Source organism: Arachis ipaensis, chromosome B3 (assembly GCF_059453495.1).
Source record: "Arachis ipaensis isolate K30076 ecotype BB chromosome B3, ASM5945349v1, whole genome shotgun sequence".
NCBI lineage: Eukaryota > Viridiplantae > Streptophyta > Magnoliopsida > Fabales > Fabaceae > Arachis > Arachis ipaensis.
Window position 1 is genome coordinate 79,940,953 of NC_142438.1, and position 25,304 is coordinate 79,966,256.

Consider the following 25,304-nt stretch of genomic DNA (forward strand, 5'->3'; position numbering starts at 1 on the left):
TGTTTAAGTGTGCGGAGGTTGATAAACCATTATTTTATGGTTTATATTGTGTTTAATTGTGTGGTTTTATCAAATCTTTACCCACTTATTCATATGATTAGCATGTATTTACAATTCCTTCCCAAAATTACTCCATGATTGAAAACTTGCTTCCTAGAGACTTTTAATTATGTATTTTAATTCTCCTTTATTCCATTCGATGCCGTGATCCCTGTGTTAAGTGTTTCAGGCTTTATAGGGCATGAATGACTTGGAAATTGGAGAGGAGGCTTGCAAAAATGGAAGGAACACAAGAAATTAAGGAGATGACCAGCGAGAAGCGACGCAGACGCATGGCTCATGCGACCGCGCAAAACGGAGAAATCGTAGTGACGCGCTCGCGTGCCTGACGCGAACGCATGCATTGGAAACTGCACGGATGACGCGAATGCGTGGACAACGCGCACGTGTGGCAAGGCAAAACGCTGGATGACGCAAACGCGTAGATGACGCGATCGCGTGACGTGCGCGATCTGCAGAATTTGCAGAATTCACTGGGGGCAATTTTGGGCCATGTTTTGACCTAGTTTTCAGCCCAGAAAAGCAAATTAGAGCCAGGGAACATGTAGAGACAGGAAGAGGCATTCATTCCAGATGATTTTTAGTTTTTAGATCTAAATTTACTCCTCCTCTAGGTTTTCTCTCTACACATTTATAGTTCTTAGGATTTTGTTTTTATTGCTTTTTGGATTGGGATATTGAGAAGAGTTATTTCCTTCACCAAGACTTCATCATTTTAGTTTGTTTTCCTTACTTGTCACTTAGTATTTCATATCCTTAATTTGTTCAGAATTACTGTTGGATTATTTTTAGAATTTATTAATACAAGAACTATTTTTATTTTTAATTGGTCTTTTGGATTATTATTTATCATGTCTTCCTTTATTTCCCTTTCTTATTTTGTGAAGTTTACATTCATAATGAGCGAGTAGTTCCATAACTTGATTGGGAGTTGATTGTAAGGAGAACCTTGAGTTGGAATGCTCAAGAGTAAAATTGTAATTGGGTTTATTGTTGGATCGCCCTCTAGTCACTGACACTAATCCTTCCCAAGGGAGATGATTAAAACTTGTGAATAGAAATAGACTTCCAACTTGCTTGACTTTCCTCTACCTGGTAAAGGATAACTAAGCAGAACAACCTTCAATTATCAATTAATCTTGGGAAAACTCCAACGAGGATAGACTCTCCGACTAATCTACTCCCGGTCAAGATTTTTATTTAAATTACATAAATTCTCTAATTTAATTTCCTGTTTATCAAACTCAAAACCATTTTCGAAAACATCTGATTAATAAAATAGCACATCTTTCTGCAACTCGTTGGGAGACGACCTGGGACTCATACTCCCAGTATTTTAATTCTAATTTTGTGACAATCCTTCTAAATTGATAAGCGGATTTTTGTTGGTTAAGAACTGTACTTGCAACGTATCTCTTACATTAATTTCTTAATCCGCCAATTTCCGCCACGTCACTACCATGTAGTGATGACCCTATTCTTATTTGGCATTAGCCCTCGCCTATGTTCTATTTGCTTTAATATCTTTGATATAGGATTAATTTTCTTTCTTTTTCTCTCCTTTGAGTTTGGCCACCAAAAGAAGGAAAGGAAAAGCTTCTAATGGGGCAACAAACAAGTTCACCCACATAACCTTCTGAAGGAGCTCATCAATTGAAGCAACCCGTCCACTTTACTCTTCTTTGCATGCACCGAGGACGGTGCAAATTTTTAAGTGTGGAAAGGTCGTCTGACCGATCTCCATGGGTAACAACTTCCTTTTTCAACACCAATTCTTGATTTCCTTTGTTAGTTAGTTGTTGCATTTCATGATAGGTTGCATGTTAGTTATAATTTGTATATATTCTATCATTTCTTTTTATGTTAGGACTACTTGGTTAGGGTGATGACTTTTTTTCCAAGAAAAATTATTTTTAGGGCACCCTACCAATTTGAAAAAAAAAATTTGTTGTACTTGCTTGAAGAATTTATTTTGGAATACGGTTTTTAAGCTAAGAACACAAGCATGTGAGTTTTGAGCCTAATTGTGTGATTACATCATATAACCACTTATTTCCATTCTTATGTGAATTGTTCTCTTTCTATGATTGTGATCTTTGGTTTTTTTTATTCTTTATGTCCATTATTTCATGTATACATGTATTTATATGATTGAAGCCATCACTTCATATAGCTCACTTACCCAAATAGCCTACCTTTCATCAACCATTGTTAGCCAATTTTGAGCCTATTTAATCCCTTTTGTTCTTAATGTTAGCACATCACTACCCCTAAGTGAAAAACAATACATGTCCTTAATTTGGATCTTTTATTAGCTTAGGCTAGTGAAGGTGTGCATTAATTGGGTATGGGAAACTTGGGACGTTGGTTGAGGTAAAAATGTATTTTGTATTTTTGTGGAAGATTTTTGGGAATTGGGTACATGCTTATGCATTAAATATGTAAAACCATATGCATTGATACGTTTGTATATACTTTGAAAAAAAATGTGTGAAAAAAATGTAAAAAAAATATAGAAAAAAATTATAAAGAAACAAAAAAAAGCAATAAAAAGGGGACAAAAATGCCCCAAAGTAAAGTAATAATAACAATGCATATGGAATATGAATTAAAGAGAATGCACGAGTATGTGAAAAAAGTGGGAATCATGGGTAGCTAGGCATTGTATTAGAATTGTATAGGTTGTTATATGTGTTTGGTGAGAGCTTAGGTTAATCAAAGATTCAAATTTCAAGCTCACTTTACCATATGCATCCCTACCTTTACCCTAGCCCCATTACAACCTATGAATAAGTCCTCATGATGAATGAATGCATGCATTGAATAATTGTCAATTGTTAGATGAAAAACAAATCATGGAAAGCATGATTAGAAGAGAATTGAGTGAATCGACCACATACACTTGAGCGACTAGAGCGGATACACTTCCGGTGAGGATTCGATGCTCAATTCTTTGTTCCCGGCTTTCATGAGCTCTCTTCTTGCAAGTCTATTTGAAATTCATTTTGATATTTGAATTGGTAGGATTCATGAGTTATCATACTACTTATCCCTAATTGTTCGTACATGCTCTTGGAGATTGATTTGCTTTTGACCAAGTAGATAGAGTCATATTGCATTTAGTTGCATTCACATAGATAGGTGTATATAGTTTCTTTGCATTGAATAAATGTTCATACCCTTTTCTTATCCTTCTTTATTCTTAGCATGAGGACATGCTTGGTTTAAGTGTGGGAAGATTTGATAAATCCCAATTTTGTGGTTTATCTTATGCTTAATTTGGAGGATTTTATCATCTTTTCTCACATTTATTCAATGAAATAGCATGGTTTTGTAATTCTCCCTAAATTTGTGCTTAAGCGTGAAAACATGCTTTTTAGGCCCTAAAATAGCTAAATTTAATTCACTTTAATTCCATTCGATGCCTTGATATGTTTGCTAAGTGATTTCAGGTTCATAAGGCAAGTATTGGATGGAAGAAGTGAGGAGAAATGCATGCAAAGTGGGAGAACTCATGAAGAAATGAAGGAACCGCAAATCTGTCAAGCCTGACCTCTTCGCACTCAATCGACCATAACTTGAGCTACAGAGGTCCAAATGAGGCGGTTCTAGTTGTGTTGGAAAGCTAACTTCTGGGGCTTCGAAATGATATAAAATTTGCTATAGTTGTCTGATGTATAGGGGCGCGTACACGCACATGACGCACATGCGTCGATAGATCAGCGTGGGTCCATTTTGGGCAACTTGTTGGGGGCGATTTGTAGCTCATTTTGGGCCCAATCTAACTCATTTCTGATGCTATTGAACCCAAGAATTGAGGGGGGAAGGAACCAAGTAGTCATAGTTTAGTTTTCATCATGTTTTAAGGGTAGAATTCTAGAGAGAGAAGCTCCCTCCTCTCTCTAGATTTAGGATAGAAATCAGGGTAAGGTTAGGTTAATCACTCTCAAATTTCTCTTTCAATTCTTGTTTTGATTTTAATTCTCTTCACATTTTAGTGTTCTATTGTCTCAATCTTCTTAGTTTCTCTTGTTAATTTCTTGTTTTGCTCTCTTTTATGTTTATGAACCCATGTTGGATTTGGTTTACATTTAATGAAATTTGATGTTTGATGTTTCTTTTATTGTTGATCTTGATTGTTATTATTGATTTCTTGCTTATGCTAGTTATGGGTTTCCTTTAATTCTTGCATTTTGTGATATTTACTTTTCTTGCATACTAGATGTTTGATAAAATGTTTCCTCTAGTTTTTGAGTAGTTTTCTTAACTATTGGCATAGGCTAAGGGAATTAAGTGACCTTGAGTCATTGGGTCTCATTGAATTGGTGATTTGAGAACCCTTGGTGGTCAATTTGATAACCATTGATACTAGCCTACTACTAAGTCAATTGGTAGCTAGGTTAGAACCTATGGATTGATGTTGATCAAGCCATTTGATATGGTTCAAGTATAGAAGTAAACTTAATGAGGTTGGTTCCTCATAATTATCAATATTTGGTTTGTAGACAAGGATGGTGATCTCAATTACCTATTTCTAGCCAAGAGTCCTTTCCATTTCTTTTATTAGTTCTTGTTATTTTACTTTCTTTCCATTTATTTTCTTGCAAAAATACAAAACCAAACCCCTTACCCCCTTCATAGCCAATAATTAAACACTTCATTGCAATTCCTTGTGAGACGACCTGGAGTCTAAATACTTCGGTTAATTTTTATTGGGGTTTGTACTTGTGACAACTCAAATTTTTTATTGGGAGGATTGTTTGTTGGTGTAGAACTATACTTGCAACGAGATTTCAATTGTGAAATTCTATACCATCACAATAATTCACTCATCAATGAGGTTGAGGCCTCTCTTCTACCTGTCATATAATGAACAAGTACAAGAAGCAGCAAATGCAAAGTCCACTAAAACAGAGTATAGTTAGCTTGGTTAGAGCAATTTATTAAATGGTTAGTGGGTTAGCTTTGCTGGAAAGTAAAAGAGAATGAAGAAATCAAAGAGAAACAACTAAAATTGCAGAAAAATTAAAATGAACAGCTGAAATTAAAACTCAATTAATCAAAAGAAAAGAAAAGTGCTCAATCTAGTTAACCTCCAATTTAATAATTGTAAAAAAAAACCAATCCCCGGCAACGGCGCCATAAACTTGATTCACTCGGAAATCGTCTCTCAACAAATTTCCTACTGGCAAGTGCACCGGATTGTCATCAAGTAAAAACTCACTGTAGAGTGAGGTCGAATCCCACAGGTGTTGGTAGATTGATCAATGTTAATTGGAGAATTGTGCTAGTTGAGCAAAATCTGATTTAATTGAGAATTGCAGAAACTAAAATTGACGGAAAACTTAAATTACAAGAAATTAAATGGTAGAAATTAAATTGCATGAAATTAAAAGATAGAATCTTAAATTACTAGAAAGTAAATGGGAATGGGGAATTAGCATGAAATTAAAAAGCAGAAAGTAAATAGAATGGGTACATCAGAGATGGGGAAGCTCATTAGGTTTTGGGAGATATTGAACTCTCCGGATCAAATCTTTTTCATCTCTTCCCCAATCAATGCATTCATTGACATTGCTTGGCAATCTTAGATGATTAGATCCCAATGTCTTGGCTTACTGATGATTGGATTTCTTGACGGTTTAGAATTTCACAATAAATCCTCGTTGTAAAGTATAGTTTCTAAACCAACAATAGTCCTTTCATACAAAAATTTGTTTGTCACTAAAACAAATCCCTAAATTTATAAACCGAAGTATTGAACCTCGGGTCGTTCTCCCTAGGAATTGCAATGAAGTGTTCTTGTTATTGGCTATGAAATATCTTTGGGGGGTTTTGAGATAGGAGACAAGAAATATAAATGGCAAAGGAAATAAAATAACCACTAACAAAGCTCTTGGCAAGATATGAGAACTAGAAGTCCTATCCTAGCTATCCTCCTCAATTGTGACCACAAATTGTTCATTGCTACCACTTAGTTAACCTCTACAATGGAGGAAAGTCAAGTGGATGAATTAACTTGATTCCACAAGTCCTAGCCAACTCCTAAGGGAAAGACTAGCTTTAGTGGTATCCAAATCAATTAGCAACTTCTAATTATCAATCAATAAAGGAATTAGATAACTCAAGCATCACTAATTACTCTACCTAGGCCAGGAGGAGCAAAATATATACTAAAACCAAAAGATGCATTTCATCAAACACATAGAAGGCAATAAAAGTAAACACCATGAATTGCAAGAAGTAAAGAAAGATCTAACTAGAATAGCAAGAGATCAACAATAGAAAAGGAAAACAATTATGAAACAACAAAGAACTTACCAATTGCATTGAAGAAGAAATGTAGATCTACAAAAGAAAGTTCATAAACTACAACTAACAATACGAAAGAATTACAAGAGAAGAAGAATTCTAAAACTACAAGAGAACAATTAAGGAAAGAAAAGGAAAATTAGAAGAGGAGAAGAAGTAGATCTAGATCTAAAACCTAATCCTAATTCTAGAGAGAAGTGAGAGCTTCTCTCTCTATAAACTAACTCTAACTACTTCTAAAGCTTAAACTATGGCTAATGATCAAAAGTATGTTAATTTCCTCTCAATCCTTGGCTTAAATAGCATCAGAAATGAGTTGGATTGGACCTACAAGGCTTCTAAAATCGCTGGCCACGAGTTGCATTAAGTGAAGCATGTGCAACCATCGGTGTGTATGCATACTGTGCACGTGCGCGCCCTTATCCGCGATGAAACTATGGCAAATCTTATATCATTTCGAAGCCCCGGATGTTAGCTTTCCAACGCAATTAGAATCGCATCATTTGAACCTCTGTAGCTCAAGTTATAGTCAATTAAGTGCAAAGAGGTCGGCTTGACAGCTTTTGTGATTCCTTCATTTTTTCATGAGTTCTCCATTTTTACATGCTTTTCCTTCATTCCCTTGATCCAATCTTTGCCTCCTAAATCTGAAATTACTTAACAAACATATCAAGGCATCTAATGGAATCAAGGTGAATTAAATTTAGATATTTTAAGTCCTAAAAGCATGTTTTCACTCCTAAGCACAATTAAAGGAGAAGTTATAAAACCATGCTATTTCATTGATTAAATGTGGGTAAAAGGTCATAAAACCCCCTAAATTAAGCACAAGATAAACCCTACAAATGGGGTCTATCACTCACCAATCTCTCTAAGCATGAACAATTGCCCAATGTCATGATTTAATTGCTCACGGCAAGAGTTGAAGTTCGGTCACTGATTATACCACACAAATTCATAGATCAAAGTATTGGTAGGATTACATGTCACTATATCCATCCAACCCCCAATCTAATCCAATGTGAGAGAGCAATTCTAGCATGAATTCTTCATCCCTCTCTCAAGGATCCGAAGAATTCCAATTATGGATAGCTTATCTCTCAAGACAACGATCCAATTGAATTAAGATTGAAAGCTTTCTAACAAAAATCAAGAGAAAAGAAAGAAGAAGAAGATGAAAACTACTATTGATCCATTGAATTACAATAGGGCTCTCTAACCCAATGAAAGGGGTTTAGTTGTTCATAGCTCTAAAAATGGAAATTGGAATTAAAAGATACATTGCTGAAAATTAAAGAATTGCAGAAAACTCAATTGAACCGGAAATTGAAAAGTGAAGTCAAAGTTCCTCTAACTTAAATTCTAAGCTATTTATACACTTTCTTCCATTGATCTTCAATCTCTCAATTGGTCTTTTGGCCTTGATGGAATTTGTAACGACCCAATTTTCAATATGTCTAGATCATACCGAAAACTGAGCGCTACCAATTTGTCTTCCTAATTATTATCTATTATTTATCATATGAGCCTGATTCGTTGTTAAACGCGTAGTTAATTTGTGAGGTGTATTTTTTTTTTGAAAACGTTTGGATTAATAGGCGGAGTCACTCATAATCAATTCACAAGTAATAACAGATAAAACAGTTATAAACAACCACACATAAATACATCACAAGTAGTTGACAACATTCGGTGATTCAGCCTTTATTAGCATATAGACTGTTAGTTAGAACACCCTTAAATATAGCTAGATAATAACTATATTCATATACATACATACAACTTCCCAGGTCCTGACCTGTTTAAGAAGTCCCTAAGCTGGCACCCAGGCTAGCCTAGACCCTATACTCACCTAGTCCCTCTAAACTACTAAAGCGAGGGAAAGTACGTTCTTAGGTCTTCAAAACTCAAGTCAAGTGGAACGTCATCAAAAGATAGAACATCATCTGCTACTTCTCTACACGATCAAACTTTTCCACAGGACGTCTCTCTGGTGCCTCATGAAGTAGCCACACAATAGGAATCTCGTACACAGGATTTAGGTTAAAGTACGCATACGAACGGGGTGCAGACGTTGGCTGGTCTCACAGTATATACATATAATCAGAGAACGATATTCACCCTAGACTAAGAAGACTATCTAGAGCAGAATCCTCTTCTTGCGAACGGTCATCAGCGAACTATGGTGAGGTACTCTTACTTCCATCTGAAGGGGGAAGGGAGAGAGAAGGGGTAAGAACTTGGGAGTTCTTAGTAGGGTCGGGGTTATTAGTTACGTTCATTTATTTGGGGTCGATTAGTAGACGAGTAACATAATATAGCGAAGCAGTAAATAGAAGATAAAGATAGAAAGAGAAAGTAGAGACAACAAAAAGCAGAACACAAATAAAAGAATACAAGAAAATAAAACACAGAAATAGCATACGAGCAGACAAACATAAAGAAGTAGATCACACACAGAAAGGAATGCAACAGAGAATGATGCGCAGACAAGAATGATGCATGTCTAGCCCTAGCGCAGGCCATGAGCTCATGTGTCGGTTGGCTGCCCGCAATCCCGACATTTATCCGGTCACGAGTAATCCCGATTTCCCGAATACGATTTTCCGTTCCTAAATAAATGCGCATATAATAATAGCCGCTCATTTGAGACAGTCTCTGCTTACTGCAGGAAAATATATATATACTCTGCTCTGCTCTGGGGAAGCGGAAAATAGCTGTAGGTAACTTAGTTTCCCTACAGAAGCTCTGGGTTGCATTAAGCAACTAATATATATTAAATATAGCTCTGGGTTGCATCAAGCAACTAATATATATATATATATATATATATATATATATATATATATATATATATATAAATATAGCTCTGGGTTGCATCAAGCAACTAATATATATAAATATCTCTTTATTATATTACTCTTCTCTTTATATCTCTTTACTCTGTTCTGGTTTCTCTTTTCTCTGTATCTCTTTACTCTTCTCTGATTACTCTTTTCATCTGTATCTATATTACTCTTTTTCTCTTTATCTCTTTACTTTACTCTGGTTACTCTGTTTTCTGTGTTTCTCTACTCTGCTCTGATTTCTCTGCTTAACGTATGTATTTAAAGTTTATGTAAATTTCGGTATGAATAGTTCGCCTGTCCCAAGTATAGGTTCATTAAGTCTATACTGAAACAGTTTAACTTTTCATATAATACCTAACCCTAGTCGCAACTCAAGGACTAACTATGTTGCCCTAGTTCGTTCACTAATTTCTGTCTGTTTTTCTGTTATTAAAACCTTACAGACTTTTCTTTAGTTTTTATCTTTTCTTCAACTTTTTATCTTTCTTTTATCTTTGCCTCACTAATATGTTCTTACCACTCCCTAAGTGTTTTATGAAGGTAATTATGAGATTCTGCGCTTAAAGTTTTCTTTCTAAAGCTTTTACAGAAAACTGCCTTTTCCGCATTATTTTATTATTTTTATTAAAATATTATTTTTAATTAAATATTATTATTTAATATTTTATTATTATTTATTATTTTATTATTAAATTTTCGAAAATTAACTTTACTTTAACCTTTAAACTTTAAAATTCACTTTTTACCACCCGTAACTTTTAATATTTCTACTTTTACCACCCTAACTTTCAGAAATTACCATATAACCCCTCAAACACCAAATTAATTACTTCCTTGCCCTTTTATGAATCAAAAAGGTGTTCTTCATTGTTCTTCATCACACTCAAAGTGTTCTTCATGTTCTTCATAAATTCTTCAGATTCTTTCTCTGTTTTTACCCATTTTTCAGTCTTTTCAGCAACCGATTTTTACCATAATTCAAAATAAATTTACAGCCACTAAAATCCCATCTTTTCTACATGATTTTAACACAAATTGAACCTAAATTTAAGCTCTAGGGTTTCGTTTTCCAGCAGCCACAAGAACACATATTCATAGCTTGAATTTCATCAAATTTCATCAAATTTTAACCAAAATTTCAACAAGAATTACTCATACAAACAATCAATTTCAAGCACATCCAAACCATATCATAATCACACAACTCAAACACAATCAATCAAGATTAAATTCGTCAATCCCTACCTGGTTTTGTTGCTCCTAATTCGGTTAAACTTTCAGGTGGTCCTTAAGCACTTTTTCCTCCTAAATCACATCAAGAACAACTTTAAATCCAAAAACTCTCAACTGACCAAATCTCACTTAGTATGTTAGGAAGAGATATCTCACCTTAGACTTGCTGGAAATTTACATTTCTTGGCCCTCAAGTCAAGTTAAGCATGATTCCTAAGGAAGAACATCAAGAAAACACATGTTTTGCATTCTTTTCCTTGAAAACCGAATTGAAATGGGAGGGAGACAGCCATCTCACCTTATTTCCAGCCTTGATATGTTATATGGTTATGTAGAGGAAGAAGAGAGGATCATTTTGGTGAAATCAGAATTTTGATTTGAGTTTTAGTTTAGAAGAAATCAAGCTTTGAAGATTAAGTGTTCATGAAAGTTTCTCTCTTTTCTCTCTTGTTATTTTCGGCCAAAATGATGAAATGAGACAGCCTTGGTGGTCTTGGGGGTGTAAGGTGAGTTGTGATTGGTTGGCTTGGAGGTGGATTAAAATAATATTAAAATATCTCTGGTGTACAACTACTAAAACTAGGTGTACTGGAACACTCGTAAAAACATCTCTAAAAATTATTTTCTGAGCTACTAGCATAAATGACACTAGTAACATATTTATTATGAGAATAGAGCATGTATGATGAGGCCTTAGCATTGCTAAATTCATCAGAGAGTGCTGGTGCTAAGCTGCACCAGTAAACCATAAACCCGGTTAAACCGATTTTCTGTTTTTAACAAAAACAGACCAGGTAACCTTATAATATCATTCAATCATGTTATAATACTAATATAATGATAATATTATACTATTATCTCTCTCCTCTCATGAATCGAGTCCGGTTCGTCAAACAGAGACTATTTACGAAAATCAGAATCAAAACTGCCAACCGATACGGTTCAAAAACTAGGTTCTTCGCGATTGCATTATCGAGCTTGCCTCAGAGGAGGTTCTAGCTTAAGGATGACATAATGATAATGAGGATTTGAGATGCTTGATGATATAGCAGAGGTGTTCCCTTTACTGATCTTCCGGAGAAATCCGTACTTTCAGAAAAGATCTCATGTACTCGAAAATCAGGGTTGTTACAGAATTGGGTTGAAAATGGCTCCAATTGGTTTCCCTTGCTGTTGAGAAGAGATCTGTTTGAATTGCAAGTTCTGATGCTTCACGTTGGAATCAACGTTTGATGGCCAACGTTGACTCAAATGCCTTTCAGAAGAAAACCAGAAAAACCAGATACTTTGTTGTCATTGGCGTTTGACTCAACGTTGGAGGGCCAACGTTCTTCTTACTCATGCGTATGCGTGCATCACGCTTAAGCGTGAAGTCTGTGATTTTGCTTATTCACGTGTATGTGTGCACCACGCTCACGCGTGAATTGCCCTTTCTCGACGCGTACGCGTCGATTCACATTTTTCAATTCCAAATTTTGGGTTTCTCATCGCGGACATTGGAGGCAACATTTGAGGCAACGTTGGGGGTAACGTTGGATGTCCAACGCTCCCTCCAACGTGAGCATCACTAATTCATGCAAAGACTTGCTCTGCTTCTCTTCCAACATTGGAGGCAACGTTGGTGGTCCAACTTGGCCACCAACATTGCTTCTTCTTCATCTTTTCCATGGTCCTTCTTCAACTTCTTTCCATGCCTTCCTTCACCTGTCATCAACCAATATATGCATCAAAGCCCTGCTAAAGTCATGAGAATTCTCATCATTCTTAGCACACAAGTAATTATAGCATAATTCTCATGAAATTGCATCAAATTAATCATAGTCGGATGAATCTTGGTATGCATGAATTTCTACCCAAATTGTTTACTTATAACTCAAGAAAGTGCATAAAACCTATTAAAAACAAAGAAAAAGGCTAGTAAAACTAGCCTAAGATGCCCTGGCATCACCTGCCTTGTTGAGCAGCAGTTTTCATTTCTTCTTTTCCTCACAGCTGCTGCTTCCCTCCATCTCTTTGCCCAGTCAGGCGACCTTGCCGCCGGCCACCGCCGCCGTCAAGCCACCACCACCTCTCTCTCTCATAGCTTCTCTCTCATACCCTCTCTTTCTTACTTTTCTTTTCTTTTCTTTCTTTCTTTCCTTTCTCTTTTCTTTTCTTCACAACCGGTGAACTTTCTCTCTCCGGCATTTTTTCGGCGGTCCTAACCGCCTCAAATTCGCAGTGGCTATAAAGAGTGCCATTGTTCCCTTCTCCATTCTTGCTTGTTTGCACCTTCAATTTTCAGGTTCATATTTTCCCCTTTTCCTTTTTATTATTAATTTTTGAAATTGCTTTGATTTTGTTTTCATGTTGCTTAGATTAATTTTATTCTTTTTCTTTATCTCTTTGTATTACAAGTATTGATATTTGATTATGGGTTGATTATGGTTGAATTTGAGTATCAATTTTGATAAGTTTGCACATTGCATATCACATGTTTGATGAAATGGCTCAATGAACATTTTGTTTGATTCATATGACTTGGCCATCATATGTGTTTAATTTATCTCTTGTTAGGCATAGTTTATGAATTGTGCAACTTTAATTATGACTCTTGATGGTAATTAAGTGAAGTCACCAATGCATTTCGTTGTTTGTTGATGTGCAATTTTAATTACAAATGCATTGTGTTGTATGAGATCAATTGTCATTGTTCATCTCGGAATTTTTGATTCGGTAATCACTTTACAATTGTTCAACTTTGGATGATGTCTTGATCAATCATCTTTTGACCTTAACTTAGAACATTGCACATGTGGTTACCACTTCTTGAGGATGAGCAATTGACGCTTCACTTTGAGTGAATGGTTGTTGTTATTGTACACTATTTTACTAATGAAAATTCTTGCCAACAACCTCAATGACCATTACATTCAAAGTGTGTTAACTAATCAATTGGTGCGAGATTGAAGTTGCTTTTATGTCCATGCTTTAGCATTGCAACTTAAGCATTTATTTGAGAAGCGGTGAGCTTTGACTGATAAACAATGTGATTGCCGTGATATCCGGCCGGTGTGTGTGTTCCAACCGCGCGCATCATTGGAATATACACACCATGTTTTTGTAAATCACACTATTTCTATAAGCTTCTTTTAACCTTGTTAGTGCTTCATACATGATTTTATTTTATTATTGCCCTATGATCTCAAAATTCTTTTATTTCTATTTTCAGGATGAGAAAGAAGGGTAAGGCACCGGTTACCTCACCGATTGAGCAAGCTACCACTTGCTTTCCTGATGTTGGTGGGATCGCCAAGGTGATAATCCAAATACCTTGATTAACCGAAGAGTCGACTCTCAATACGAGGCTATTGAGAAGCGCACAATCCATTGGGAGCGGCCGTTGAAGGTTCCAAGCCAATACAAGGTGACTATTCACCAAAGGATTGCCTCACTTCATTGGGAGTTTCTCGAGCGAGAACCCATTGAAGTCAATGAAACTATAGTGCAGGAATTCTATGCGAACTACCAAGCTTGGGAACCGAAGTCAGTATTCCTCCGGGGAAGGATGTTAGATACATCCAATCAAGCTCTAGAAGCTTTTTTGAACATCCCCCACATTCTGCTTGAGAAGGATGATTATTCAAGTTAAAAGTGGATGTCTTCAAAGGAAGAATATCTCTGACTCCCATTCTTGAGAGAATAGGCCGTCCTGGTGCATCATGGGAGTATAGCAAAGGAACGAATTCTGTTCCCACTAGTATTGCAAACTCTGATTTGAATGCTGAAGCTTGTATATGGCTTCAGATTGTGGCGGACTACATCTTTCCGAGCACGCACACTACTCATGTGAGATTTAGAACTGCTTTGTTGCTTTGGGCTATTATGGAAAGGAAGCATATAGCCATTGTACCTTTGTTGCACAAATCGATATGGAAATTGATTGAGAAGAAGAATATCAACATTCTATTTCTGTCGATGGTGATGCGCTTAGCAAATACAGCTGGGGTAGCGAGGCGACCAATGGATATCATGTTCGAGTTTCCAAGAGGCAACAAGTTCATTCCGAGGGGAAAATTAGATGGATCATCAGAAAAGATACCCTCGAAGAGGAAGGCACCCATGGCACCACCATCAAGTCTACCAACCTCATCAATTCCTTTGCCGGTTCTCTGATCTCTTCCGGATCTATTCCGAGACATCTTGCACGATATCCACCACATGGAGTAATTGGAGCACAAACGTTTTGAGTGGATAGCGGCAAAGCTAGAAGGAAGAGACCCCGGCCCAGCTCCTGAGGCTTCATCCGAGCTAGTTGGGGAGGAGTATGATGAAGGTGACCAACCCACTCCCGATACCACCAGCTGAAGATGGTCCCGAAGTTCTCATTCTCCCGGATCCTAAGCAAGCATGGAGGACCATGCACTAACTAAGTGTGGGGCAGGATCGACTTCGCGTGGGGGTAAAAATTTCTTTTCTCAAATCACTTTGCAATACTCTTTTTAGTTCTTTTTGATGAATTTTAGTAGCTTTATTCTCATTGCATCTTAGTTAGTTTGTTTGTAGATATCTCTTTATAGTTCATAGTTATATGGTAGTTAATGCTTGCATGTTGCATGATAGAATGAATAAGTTGGTGAAACACCAAGGAATTGCCATGAAATCTTTTTTAGGGCATACCATCGGTTGAATTGAAAAATTTTGTGTTTTCTAACTTGCTTGAAGTATTTTGTTTGTGAAACATAGGAAAGAGCTAGAACAACATGCCTTGTAAGCTTTGAGCCTTGATAGATGGTTGCATTTTTCAACCATAATGTTTGTTCTGGTGTGATTTTACTCTTTTTTTATTGTGATCATTGATTTGCATGATGCTTCATATCCTGTATTTGTTGTTTGGATGCATTCAACATGATTACGGCCATCTTTGATGTTAAACTCACCGACCTATATGGCCAACCCTTGTACTCACCATTGTGAACCCCTGTTGAGCCTGTAATTCCCTTTTGTTCTAATTTTAGCACATTACTTCCCCTTAAGCGAAAAACCATTGATGTCCTTGAACTACTCTTTGATTATCTTGGGTGGATTAGTGTGTATATTCTAAGTGTGGGGGAATTGTTGGGAAGCATTGGTGATAGAGGCATGGGATTCATTGTGAAAAATTGGCAATTTGAAAAATGCTCATGTGTTCTTTGTTTTAAGTCATTTGCATCTCTTGTGCTAACAAATACAAGAGTTAAAAAAAAAGAAAAACAAAAAAACTGTGCATAACAGAAAGTAAAATAAAAAGTTGAAATAAAGGATGTGTATGTTCATGTTTTGAAAAAAAGTGCATGAGTAAAGTGAGATAGGAGGAAAATTCGGGTAGCTAGGTTGCATTGTTATGAGTATATAGGTAATATAAGATTAGGTGAACACTTAAGCTAATCAAAGAACTAATTCTTTAAGTCCACTTAACCATACTTATCCTACCTAAACCCTGGCCCCATTATAACCCTCGAAAGACCTGATGATATTTGTCTTTCATGCATCAAATACTAGTTGATTGTTAGATGAAGTGCAAATATTTGAAAAGCATGATAAAAGGAGAATTGAGTGATTAAAACCCTAAATACTGAGTGAATTGAGTGAATACCCATCCAGTGAGGGGTTCGATCGCTCAATTCTATGTTCTCTAATCTCATGTTGTACCTTCTTGCAAGTTGTTTGTTGACTAGTTTGGATATTGGTCTTAATGCATAAACTCTTTGCATTTTCCCCAAAGCCTTCTTGTGATGGATTGGAATTTCATCGTTTGTTTTACCAACTCTTTGCATAGTGCATATTGATAGTAATCCTTAGGATAGTTACATGCATTTAGGTAGTACATAGAATAAATCATTTTCCTTTCATTTATCTCCTTTGAGTGTGTTTAGCATGAGGACATACTAGTATTTAAGTATGTGGGAATTGTGAATCCATATTTGATGATGATTTTTGGTTGAAATTGAATGGATTTCATCATATAAACTTGCACTTATTCCACTAAATAGCATGCATTTGAACTTTCCTCCTAAATTGTGCTTGATTATGAAAACATGCTCTTTTGTGCCTAATTTGATTAATTTCATTCCAATTACCTTCCATTTGATGTCTTGATGTTATTTGTTAGTGATTTCAGAGGTATAAGGCAGGAATGGCTTGGAAAAAATTAAAGAAGAGTATTCGAAGTGGAGGAAGCATGAAGAATCAAAGGAGAAGAGCTCAGCCTAGTGTGCATGCGCACAACCTCCTGTGCGTACGCACGGGTCAAGATTTTTCACAGAGTGTGCGGATGCACACATCTGTGCATCCGCACAGGTGGACGCAGATGCCTTCATTAAATTAGCACATGTCTCGCGATTTTGATGGATTTGAGGCCCATTTCTGAAGCCATTTAGCTCATAAGGAAGGGATCATGAAGATCATAGGATATCATAACATTAGAATAGCTTAGGGGTAGTGTTAGATAGTTTTTAGTGTAGTTTTTCTTTAAGTTTTTCATCATCTTCTCTACTAGGGTTTATACTAGGTTTTTTACATTCAAGTGCATTTCAATTTTGAACTTGGATTTTGCTAATTCCCATTGTAAGTATCTCTTGCTATTACTCTTTATAGTTACATTGTTCTTACACTTTCTTATAATTCAAGTTATAGTTCAATTTCACTTCTCCTTTGCAATTTCTATTTCTTATTGATGAAATTGATGTTTGATGATTGTTACATGCTTTCTTGAGTTTTCATTGTAGATTGAGATCATTTGTTGCTTTTGGTTTCAAGCTTTTTCTCATTTTTTCCATGTTTAAGCTTTTTTCCCACCAAGTGTTTGACACAATGTCAAGCATGATTTTGGGCTAATTTTCTATCTGTTGGCTTGGGAAAAGTGAACAATTGGGTTCCTAGAGTTGAAATGTCCAACATTTAGTGTCAATTTTGGATTGTTAATTGTTCTTGTTCCCACTAACGCTATGTTGTTGCTAAGTTAATTAGCAAGCAATTTAGGATTTGTGGGTTAAGAACACTTATGCTCATTTAACTTACTTTCCGATGTGAGAGTTGATCAAATGAGATTGATCCATTCTAGTTGGCATGGTTGTGGTTCCGACAAGGAAAGGACCCTTAGCTCACTCCAAGCCAAGATGCCTTTTATGCTTCAATTCCTTTAGACACATTTACATTAGTTCTTTTTACACCTTACTTGTCTATATTGCATAGTTACTTCATTAATTCCTTTATTAGTTCATTTATTACAATTTTGCATGTTCTTTTATTGCTTTATATGTTTATCTCTTCATTGCAAACCTCATGATCCTTACAACCAAGATTGCACACTCATTGCTCTCAAGTCTCCTAGGGAGACGACTTGGAAATTAAAACTCCTAGAATTGAATTAGTTTTGAATTGTGACATATTTTTAGATTAAACATTTGATGTGGTGGATTGATCATTGGTCTAGGATATACCTTCAACGATAAGATTCTAATTTATGAAAACCTAGATTGACGGTGAATCCGGCCGGCATCACGTACGCACAGGTCCTTGCACGTGGTTTCATTAATGAAACACGTGATCCGCAATTTTGGGGACGTTTGGCCCAGTTTTGGAAGGCTTTATGCTAAATGGGAAGTGCTATATCAAGTGGGATTGAAGCAATATGATGGCATGCAGGATTACAAGCTTACATTAGGTTTTAGTTTTAGTTTTCATTAGTTAGAAATAATCCTTAGGAGTAGGAGTAGTGTAGATAGAAAATGCTCTCCTAGGGTTTTGATTGTAGTATTTCAGAGCAAGTTTGATCTTAGATTTTGCTTCTTTAATTGTAAGTACTCTCAATTTCCTCTTTAATTACATTATCTCTACTTTCATTTCCTTTTGGTTCAAGCACTTTGTTAATATTTGCAATTTTGAGTTCTTGATGTTTTGATTAATGAATTTTGTCTTTTATGCTTTATATATGCTTGATTTCTTGTTTAAAGTTGATTTTGTGAATATTTGGTTATAGTTTTCCATTTTACTTTATAATTTTCCATGTTTTGGTTTTATGCCCACAAGGTGTTTGTGAAAAATGCCAATTTTGGATTTTGAGTAGATTTTCACACCTTGGCTTGGGATTTGAGTTCCTAGGATACTAGAGTCATGATGTCCAATATTTAGTGGTGATTCTTGGGTAGTTAGTTGACTCTTGTGTCCATTGAAGCTAGCTTTTTACCAATTAATTTGGTAAGTTAGCTAGGACTTATGGACCAAGGTCAATTATGGTTGCTTGACCTACTCCTCGATGTTAGGAGTTGAATAGGCGAGATTGACTCATCATAATTATCATAGTTGTGATTATGACGATGATAGGATTCCTTGGATCCTCATTCCCAAGTCAAGGCTCTTTATTGCATTTATAGCATTTTCACTAGTTTTGACCTTGTTTCCTTTTTAGTTGCATTGATTCCAATTTTGATCATCTCTTAGTTCTTTTAATATTTCCTTTTTCGATTTCAAAACCCCTTTTTGCCTCCACAATTGAAAGCATAACATTCCAATTGCATCCATGAGGAAGACGACGTGAGGTTGAAAGACTCTCGGTTTATATGGTTTGCAATTTGAAAATCTAAACTTTGATGTTTGGGATTGAATTGCCGGTTTGGACTATACTTGCAACGAACTGCTTATTCTTCTTTTGAGAAATTCTGAACCGGTGTAAATCCGATCTCAACAAGTTTTTGGCGCCGTTGCCAGGGACTGCAATTGAGTGCTATCTTTTGGTTGTTGTGAATATGTTAATAGTATAAATAGTACTTTTTGGTTGTTTGTCTTCTTTTGTTAGTAGGTTTTGTTTATATTTTCTTTATGACTTTTTCACACTATTACCACAATTCACCCCAATGGAACCCAAACACTTAACTTTCTAGTCACCAATTCTACACACCATCACCTCACTACATAGAAAACCAAAATCCTCACTGGTGCACGAAATCACAATTACACTTTTAGAATTCCGCACAACTAACCAGCAAGTGCACTGGGTCGTCCAAGTAATACCTTACGTGAGTAAGGGTCGATCCCACAGAGATTGTCGGCTTGAAGCAAGCTATGGTTATCTTGTAATTCTTAGTCAGGATATCAGTAATGATTCTTAGTTTTAATTGTAAAAAGTAAAAGAACATGAAATGAATACTTGTTATGCAGTAATGGAGAACATGTTGAGGTTTTGGAGATGCCCTGTCTTCTGGATCTCTGCTTTCCTATTGTCTTCTTTTGCACGCACGCAAGGCTCCTTCCATGGCAAGCTGTATGTTGGTGGATCATTGTTGTCAATGGCTACCATCCGTGCTCTCAGTGAAAATGGCCCAAATGCGCTGTCACCGCATGGTTAATCATCTGTCGGTTCTCACTCATGTTGGAATAGGATCTATTGATCCTTTTGCGTCTGTCACTACGCCCAGCACTCGTGAGTTTGAAGCTCTGATAAACCCCAATTTTGTAGTTTATCTTGTGCTTAATTTGGGGGATTTTATCACCTTTTCTCACATTTATTCAATGAATTAGCATGGTTTTGCAATTCTCCCTTGATTTGTGCTTAAATGTGAAAACATGCTTTTTAGGCCCTAAAATTGGTGATTTTAATTCACTTTAATTCCATTCGATGCCTTGATGTGTTTTTTGAGTGATTTCATGTTCATAAGGTAAGTATTGGATGGAAGAAGTGAGAAGAAAAGCATGCAAAGCGGGAGAACTCATGAAGAAATGAAGGAACCGTAAAGCTGTCAAGCCTGACCTCTTTGCACTCAAATGACAATAACTTGAGCAACAGAGGTCCAAATGAGGCGGTTCTAGTTGCATTGGAAAGCTAACATCCGGGGTTTCGAAATGATATAAAATTTTTCATATGTTGCCTGACGAATAGGGGCACGCACGTGCCATGTATGCGCGCGCCGATAGAGCACGTGGGTCCACTAAAGAGAAATCGCCCCCAGTGATTTTGCAGCTCATTTTGGGCCCAATCTAACCCATTTCTGATGCTATTGAACCCAAGGATTTGAGGGAGAATGAACAAAGCAGTCATAGTTTAGTTTTCATCATGTTTTAGGCTAGAATTCTAGAGAGAGAAGCTCTCCCTTCTCTCTAGAATTTAGGGTAGTTTAGGTTTACTTTTCTTAAATTCATCTTTCAATTCTTGTTTTGATTTAGTTTTCTCTTTTAATTTCTTGTTGTTACACCTTTAATCTTCTTAGTTTCTCTTGTTAGTTCCTTATTTTACTCTCTTTTATGTTGATGAACAATTGTTGGATCTTGATTTCTTCTAATGCAAATTTTATATTTCCATGTTCTTTTATCTTGATCTTGCTTGCTATTATTGATTTCTTGCTTATGTTGGTCATGGGTTCCTTTAATTCTTACATTTTATGATGTTTATTTTTCTTGCACACTAAGTGTTGGATAAAATGTTTTCTCTAGTTTTGGAGTAGTTCTCTTGACTCTTGGCCTAGGCTAAGGGAATTGAGTGACCTTGAGTCATTGGGTCTCAATGATTTGGTGATTTGAGAACCCTTGGTGATCAATTTGCTATCCATTGATGCCAACCCACTACTAATCTAATTCGTAGGTAGGTTGGGACTTATGGGTTGATGTGGTCAAGCTTATTTGACGTACTTCAAGCTTAGGAGTAGACATTACGTACTTAAAGCTTTTAGAAGTAGACTTAATGGGTTGGTATCTCATAATTATCAATATATGGTTTGTAGACAAGGATGGTGATCTCAATTACCTATGTCTAGCCAAGAGTACTTTTCCCTTTATTCTATTAGTTCTTGTCATTTTACCTTATTGTCATTTAATTTTTCTTGTCAATTATCAAAAATCAAACCCCCCTTGCATTTTCATAGCTAATAATTGAGAATTTCATTGCAATTCCTTGTGAGACGACTCGGAGTTCAAATACTCTGGTTAATTTTCATTTGGGGTTTGTACTTGTGACAAAACCATAAATTTAATTTGATTCGAGGATTGACTATTGGTTTGGACTATACTAACAACGGAATTATTTTGTGGAATTCCAAACCAGTATAAATCCTTGCTATCAAGCTCATCACAGTCATCTCGTCCCAGATCCTACTCGGAATACCACAGACAAGGTTTAGACGTTCCAGATCTCAAGAATGGCCGCCAATAATTCTAGCCTATACCACGAAGGTTCTAATCTTAGATTAGAAACCTAAGAGATATGCACCCAAGCTATTGCAGGTAGAAGAGAGGTGGTTGTCAGGCACGCGTTCATAGGTGAGAATGATGATGAGTGTCACGGATCATCACATTCATCAGGTTGAAGTGCGAGTGAATATCTTAGAATAGAAACAAGCGTGATTGAATGGAAAACAGTAGTAATTGCATTAATTCATCGAGATACAGCAGAGCTCCTCACCCCCAACCATGGAGTTTAGAGACTCATGCCATCAAAGATACAATATGAAATGTGTAAAATGTCATGAGGTCCAAAATGAATCACTAAGAGTGGTTTTTATAATAAACTAGTGACCTAGGGTTACAGAAAATGAGTAAGCTATGATAGTTAGTCTAGAAATCCACTTCCGGGGCCCACTTGGTGTGTACTTGGACTGAGCATTGAAGTTTTCACATGTAGAGACTTCTCTTGGAGTTAAACGCCAGCTTTTGTGCCAATTTGGGCGTTTAACTCCAGCTTTTATGCCAGTTCTAGTGTTTAACGCCAAAATAGGGTAGAAAGTTGGCGTTTAAACGCCAGTTTGTGTCCTCAAAACTCGGGAAAAGTATAGACTATTATATATTGCTGGAAAGCCCAAGATGTCTACTTTCCAACCCAATTGAGAGCGCACCAATCGGGCTTCTGTAGCTCCATAAAATCCATTTCGAGTGCAGAGAGGTCAGAATCCAACAGCATCTGTAGTCCTTTTTCAGCCTCTGAATTAGATTTTTGCTCAGGTCCCTCAATTTCAGCCAGAAAATACCTGAAATCACAGAAAAATATACAAACTCATAGTAAAATCCTGAAATGTGAATTTTTGAATAAAAACATAATAAAAACTAACTAAAATATGCTAAAAACATACTAAAAACAATGCCAAAAAGCGTATAAATTATTCGCTCATCATAACACCAAACTTAAATTGTTGTTTGTCTCCAAGAAACTAAAATAAGATAGGATAAAAAGAAGAGAATATACAATAAATTCTGAAAACATCTATGAAGATCAGTCTTAATTAGATGAGCGGGCTCTTAGCTTTTTGCTTCTGAACAGTTTTGGCATCTCACTTTATCCTTTGAAGTTCAGAATGATTGGCATCTATAGGAACTTAGAATTCAGATAGTGTTATTGATTCTCCTAGTACAGTATGTTGATTCTTGAACACAGTTACTTTATGAGTCTTAGCCGTGGCCCTAAGCACTTTGTTTTCCAGTATTACCACCGGATACCTAAATGCCACAGACACATAATTGGGTGAACCTTTTCAGATTATGACTCAGCTTTGCTAGAGTCCCCAATTAGAGGTGTCCAGAGCTCTTAAGCACACTCTTTTGCTTTGTACCACGACTTTAACTGCTCAGTCTCAAGCTTTTCACTTGACACCTTCACGCCACAAGCACTGGTTACGGACAGCTTGGTTTAGCCGCTTAGGCCAGGATTTTATTCCTTTAGGCCCTCCTATCCATTAATGCTCAAAGCCTTGGGCCCTTTTTACCCTTGCCTTTTGGTTTAAAGGGCTATTGGCTTTTTCTACTTGCTTTTTCTTTTTCTTTGTTTTTTTTCTATTTTATTTTTTATTTTTATTTTTTTCACTGCTTTTTCTTGCTTTAAGAATCAATTTTATGATTTTTTAGATTATCAATAACATTTCTCCTTTTTCATTATTCTTTTAAGAGCCAACAATTTTAACATTCATAAACAACAATATCAAAAATATGCACTGTTCAAGCATTCATTCAGAAAACAAAAGTATTGCCACCACATCAAAATAATTAAACTATTTTAAAATTCGAAATTCATGTACTTCTTTTTCGTTTTCAGAAAACATTTTTTCATTTAAGAGAGGTGAAGGATTCATAGGACATTTATAACTTTAAAGCATAGGCACTAGACACTAATGATCAAGTAATAAAGACACAAACATAGATAAACATAAAGCATAGAAAATCGAAAAATAGAAAAATAAGAAAAAGGAAATTAAAGAACGGGTCCACCTTAGTGATGGCGGCTTGTTCTTCCTCTTGAAGATCTTATGAAGTGCTTTAGCTCCTCTATGTCTCTTCCTTGCCTTTGTTGCTTCTCTCTCATGGGCTTTTGGTCCTATCTAATTTCATGGAGGATAGTGGAATGCTCTTGTTGAGGTCCATGAGTGGGCTCTCTTATTTGCTCCATCCTTTTCTTAATGATGGGCTTTTGAGATGAACCTCTCCATCTTCCATGACTCAGAGGTGGAAGCTTTTGCCTTTCCTTTCCTCTTTCTAGAAGTTTCTCCGGCCTTAGGTGACATAAATGGTTATGGAAACACAAAAAGCAATGCTTTTTTCACACCAAACTTAGAAGGTTTGCTCGTACTCGAGCAAAAGAAGAAAGAAGAGAGGAGAAGAAGAAGAAAATGAAGGAGATGGAGAGGTGTGAGTGGTTAAGAAGTGATGGGGAAGAGTATTTGGGGAAGCGTGTTACTGGAATGTGTGAAGAAGACAGAGATTGAGTTGAGGTAGGTGGGGATCCTGTGGGGTCCACAGATCCTGAGGTGCCAAGGATTTCTCATCCTTACACCATTCTGGCATGTAAACGCCCCATTGAGTGCCAATCCTAGCGTTAAACGCCACGTTGCTGCCCATTACTCGCGTTTAACGCCAACTTTTCTTCCCTTTCTGGTGTTTAACGCCAACTTGGTGCCCTTTTCTGGCGTTAAACGCCAGTCTTGTGCCCATTTCTGGTGTTAAGCGCCTAGAATGGTGCCAGACTAGGCGTTTAACGCCCATTCTGCTACCCTTACTGGCGTTTAAACACCAGTAAGCTCATCCTCCATGGTGTGCTGTTTCTAATGCTGATTTTGAGTTTGCTTTGATTTTTTCTGTTGTTTTTGTGACTCCACATAATCATCAACCTAAAGAAAACATAAAATAACAATGGAAAATGGAAAATTAACATAGATAAATAAAAATTGGGTTGCCTTCCAATAAGCGCTTCTTTAATGTCAATAGCTTGACTTTTTACTGAGCTTTAGTCTAGTCTCAGTTTTGAGCATTCTTGCTCAACATCGCTTTCAAGATAATGTTTGATTCTCTGTCCATTAACAATGAACTTTTTGTCAGTGTTAATATCCTGAAGCTCTACATATCCATATGGTGACACGCTTGTAATCACATATGGTCCCCTCCACCGGGATTTTAATTTCCCAGGGAACAATCTGAGCCTAGAGTTAAATAGCAGAACCTTCTGCCTTGGCTCGAAGACTCTGGATGACAGCCTCTTGTCATGCCACCTTTTTGTTTTCTCCTTATATTTTTTTACATTTTCGAAAGCATTGAGTCTGAATTCCTCTAGCTCATTCAATTGGAGCAATCTTTTCTCTCCAGCTAATTTGGCATCAAGGTTTAGGAATCTGGTTGCCCAGTAGGCCTTGTGTTCCAGTTCCACGGGCAGGTGACAGGCTTTTCCATACACAAGCTGGTATGGAAAGGTCCCTATAGGAGTCATGAATGTTGTTCTATATGCCCACAAAGTATCATCAAAGCTTCTTGCCCAATCCCTTCTACGGGTACTTACAGTCCGTTCCAGGATTCTTTTTAGTTCTCTATTAGAGACTTCAGCCTGCCCATTTGTCTGTGGATGATATAGAGTTGCTACTTTGTGGC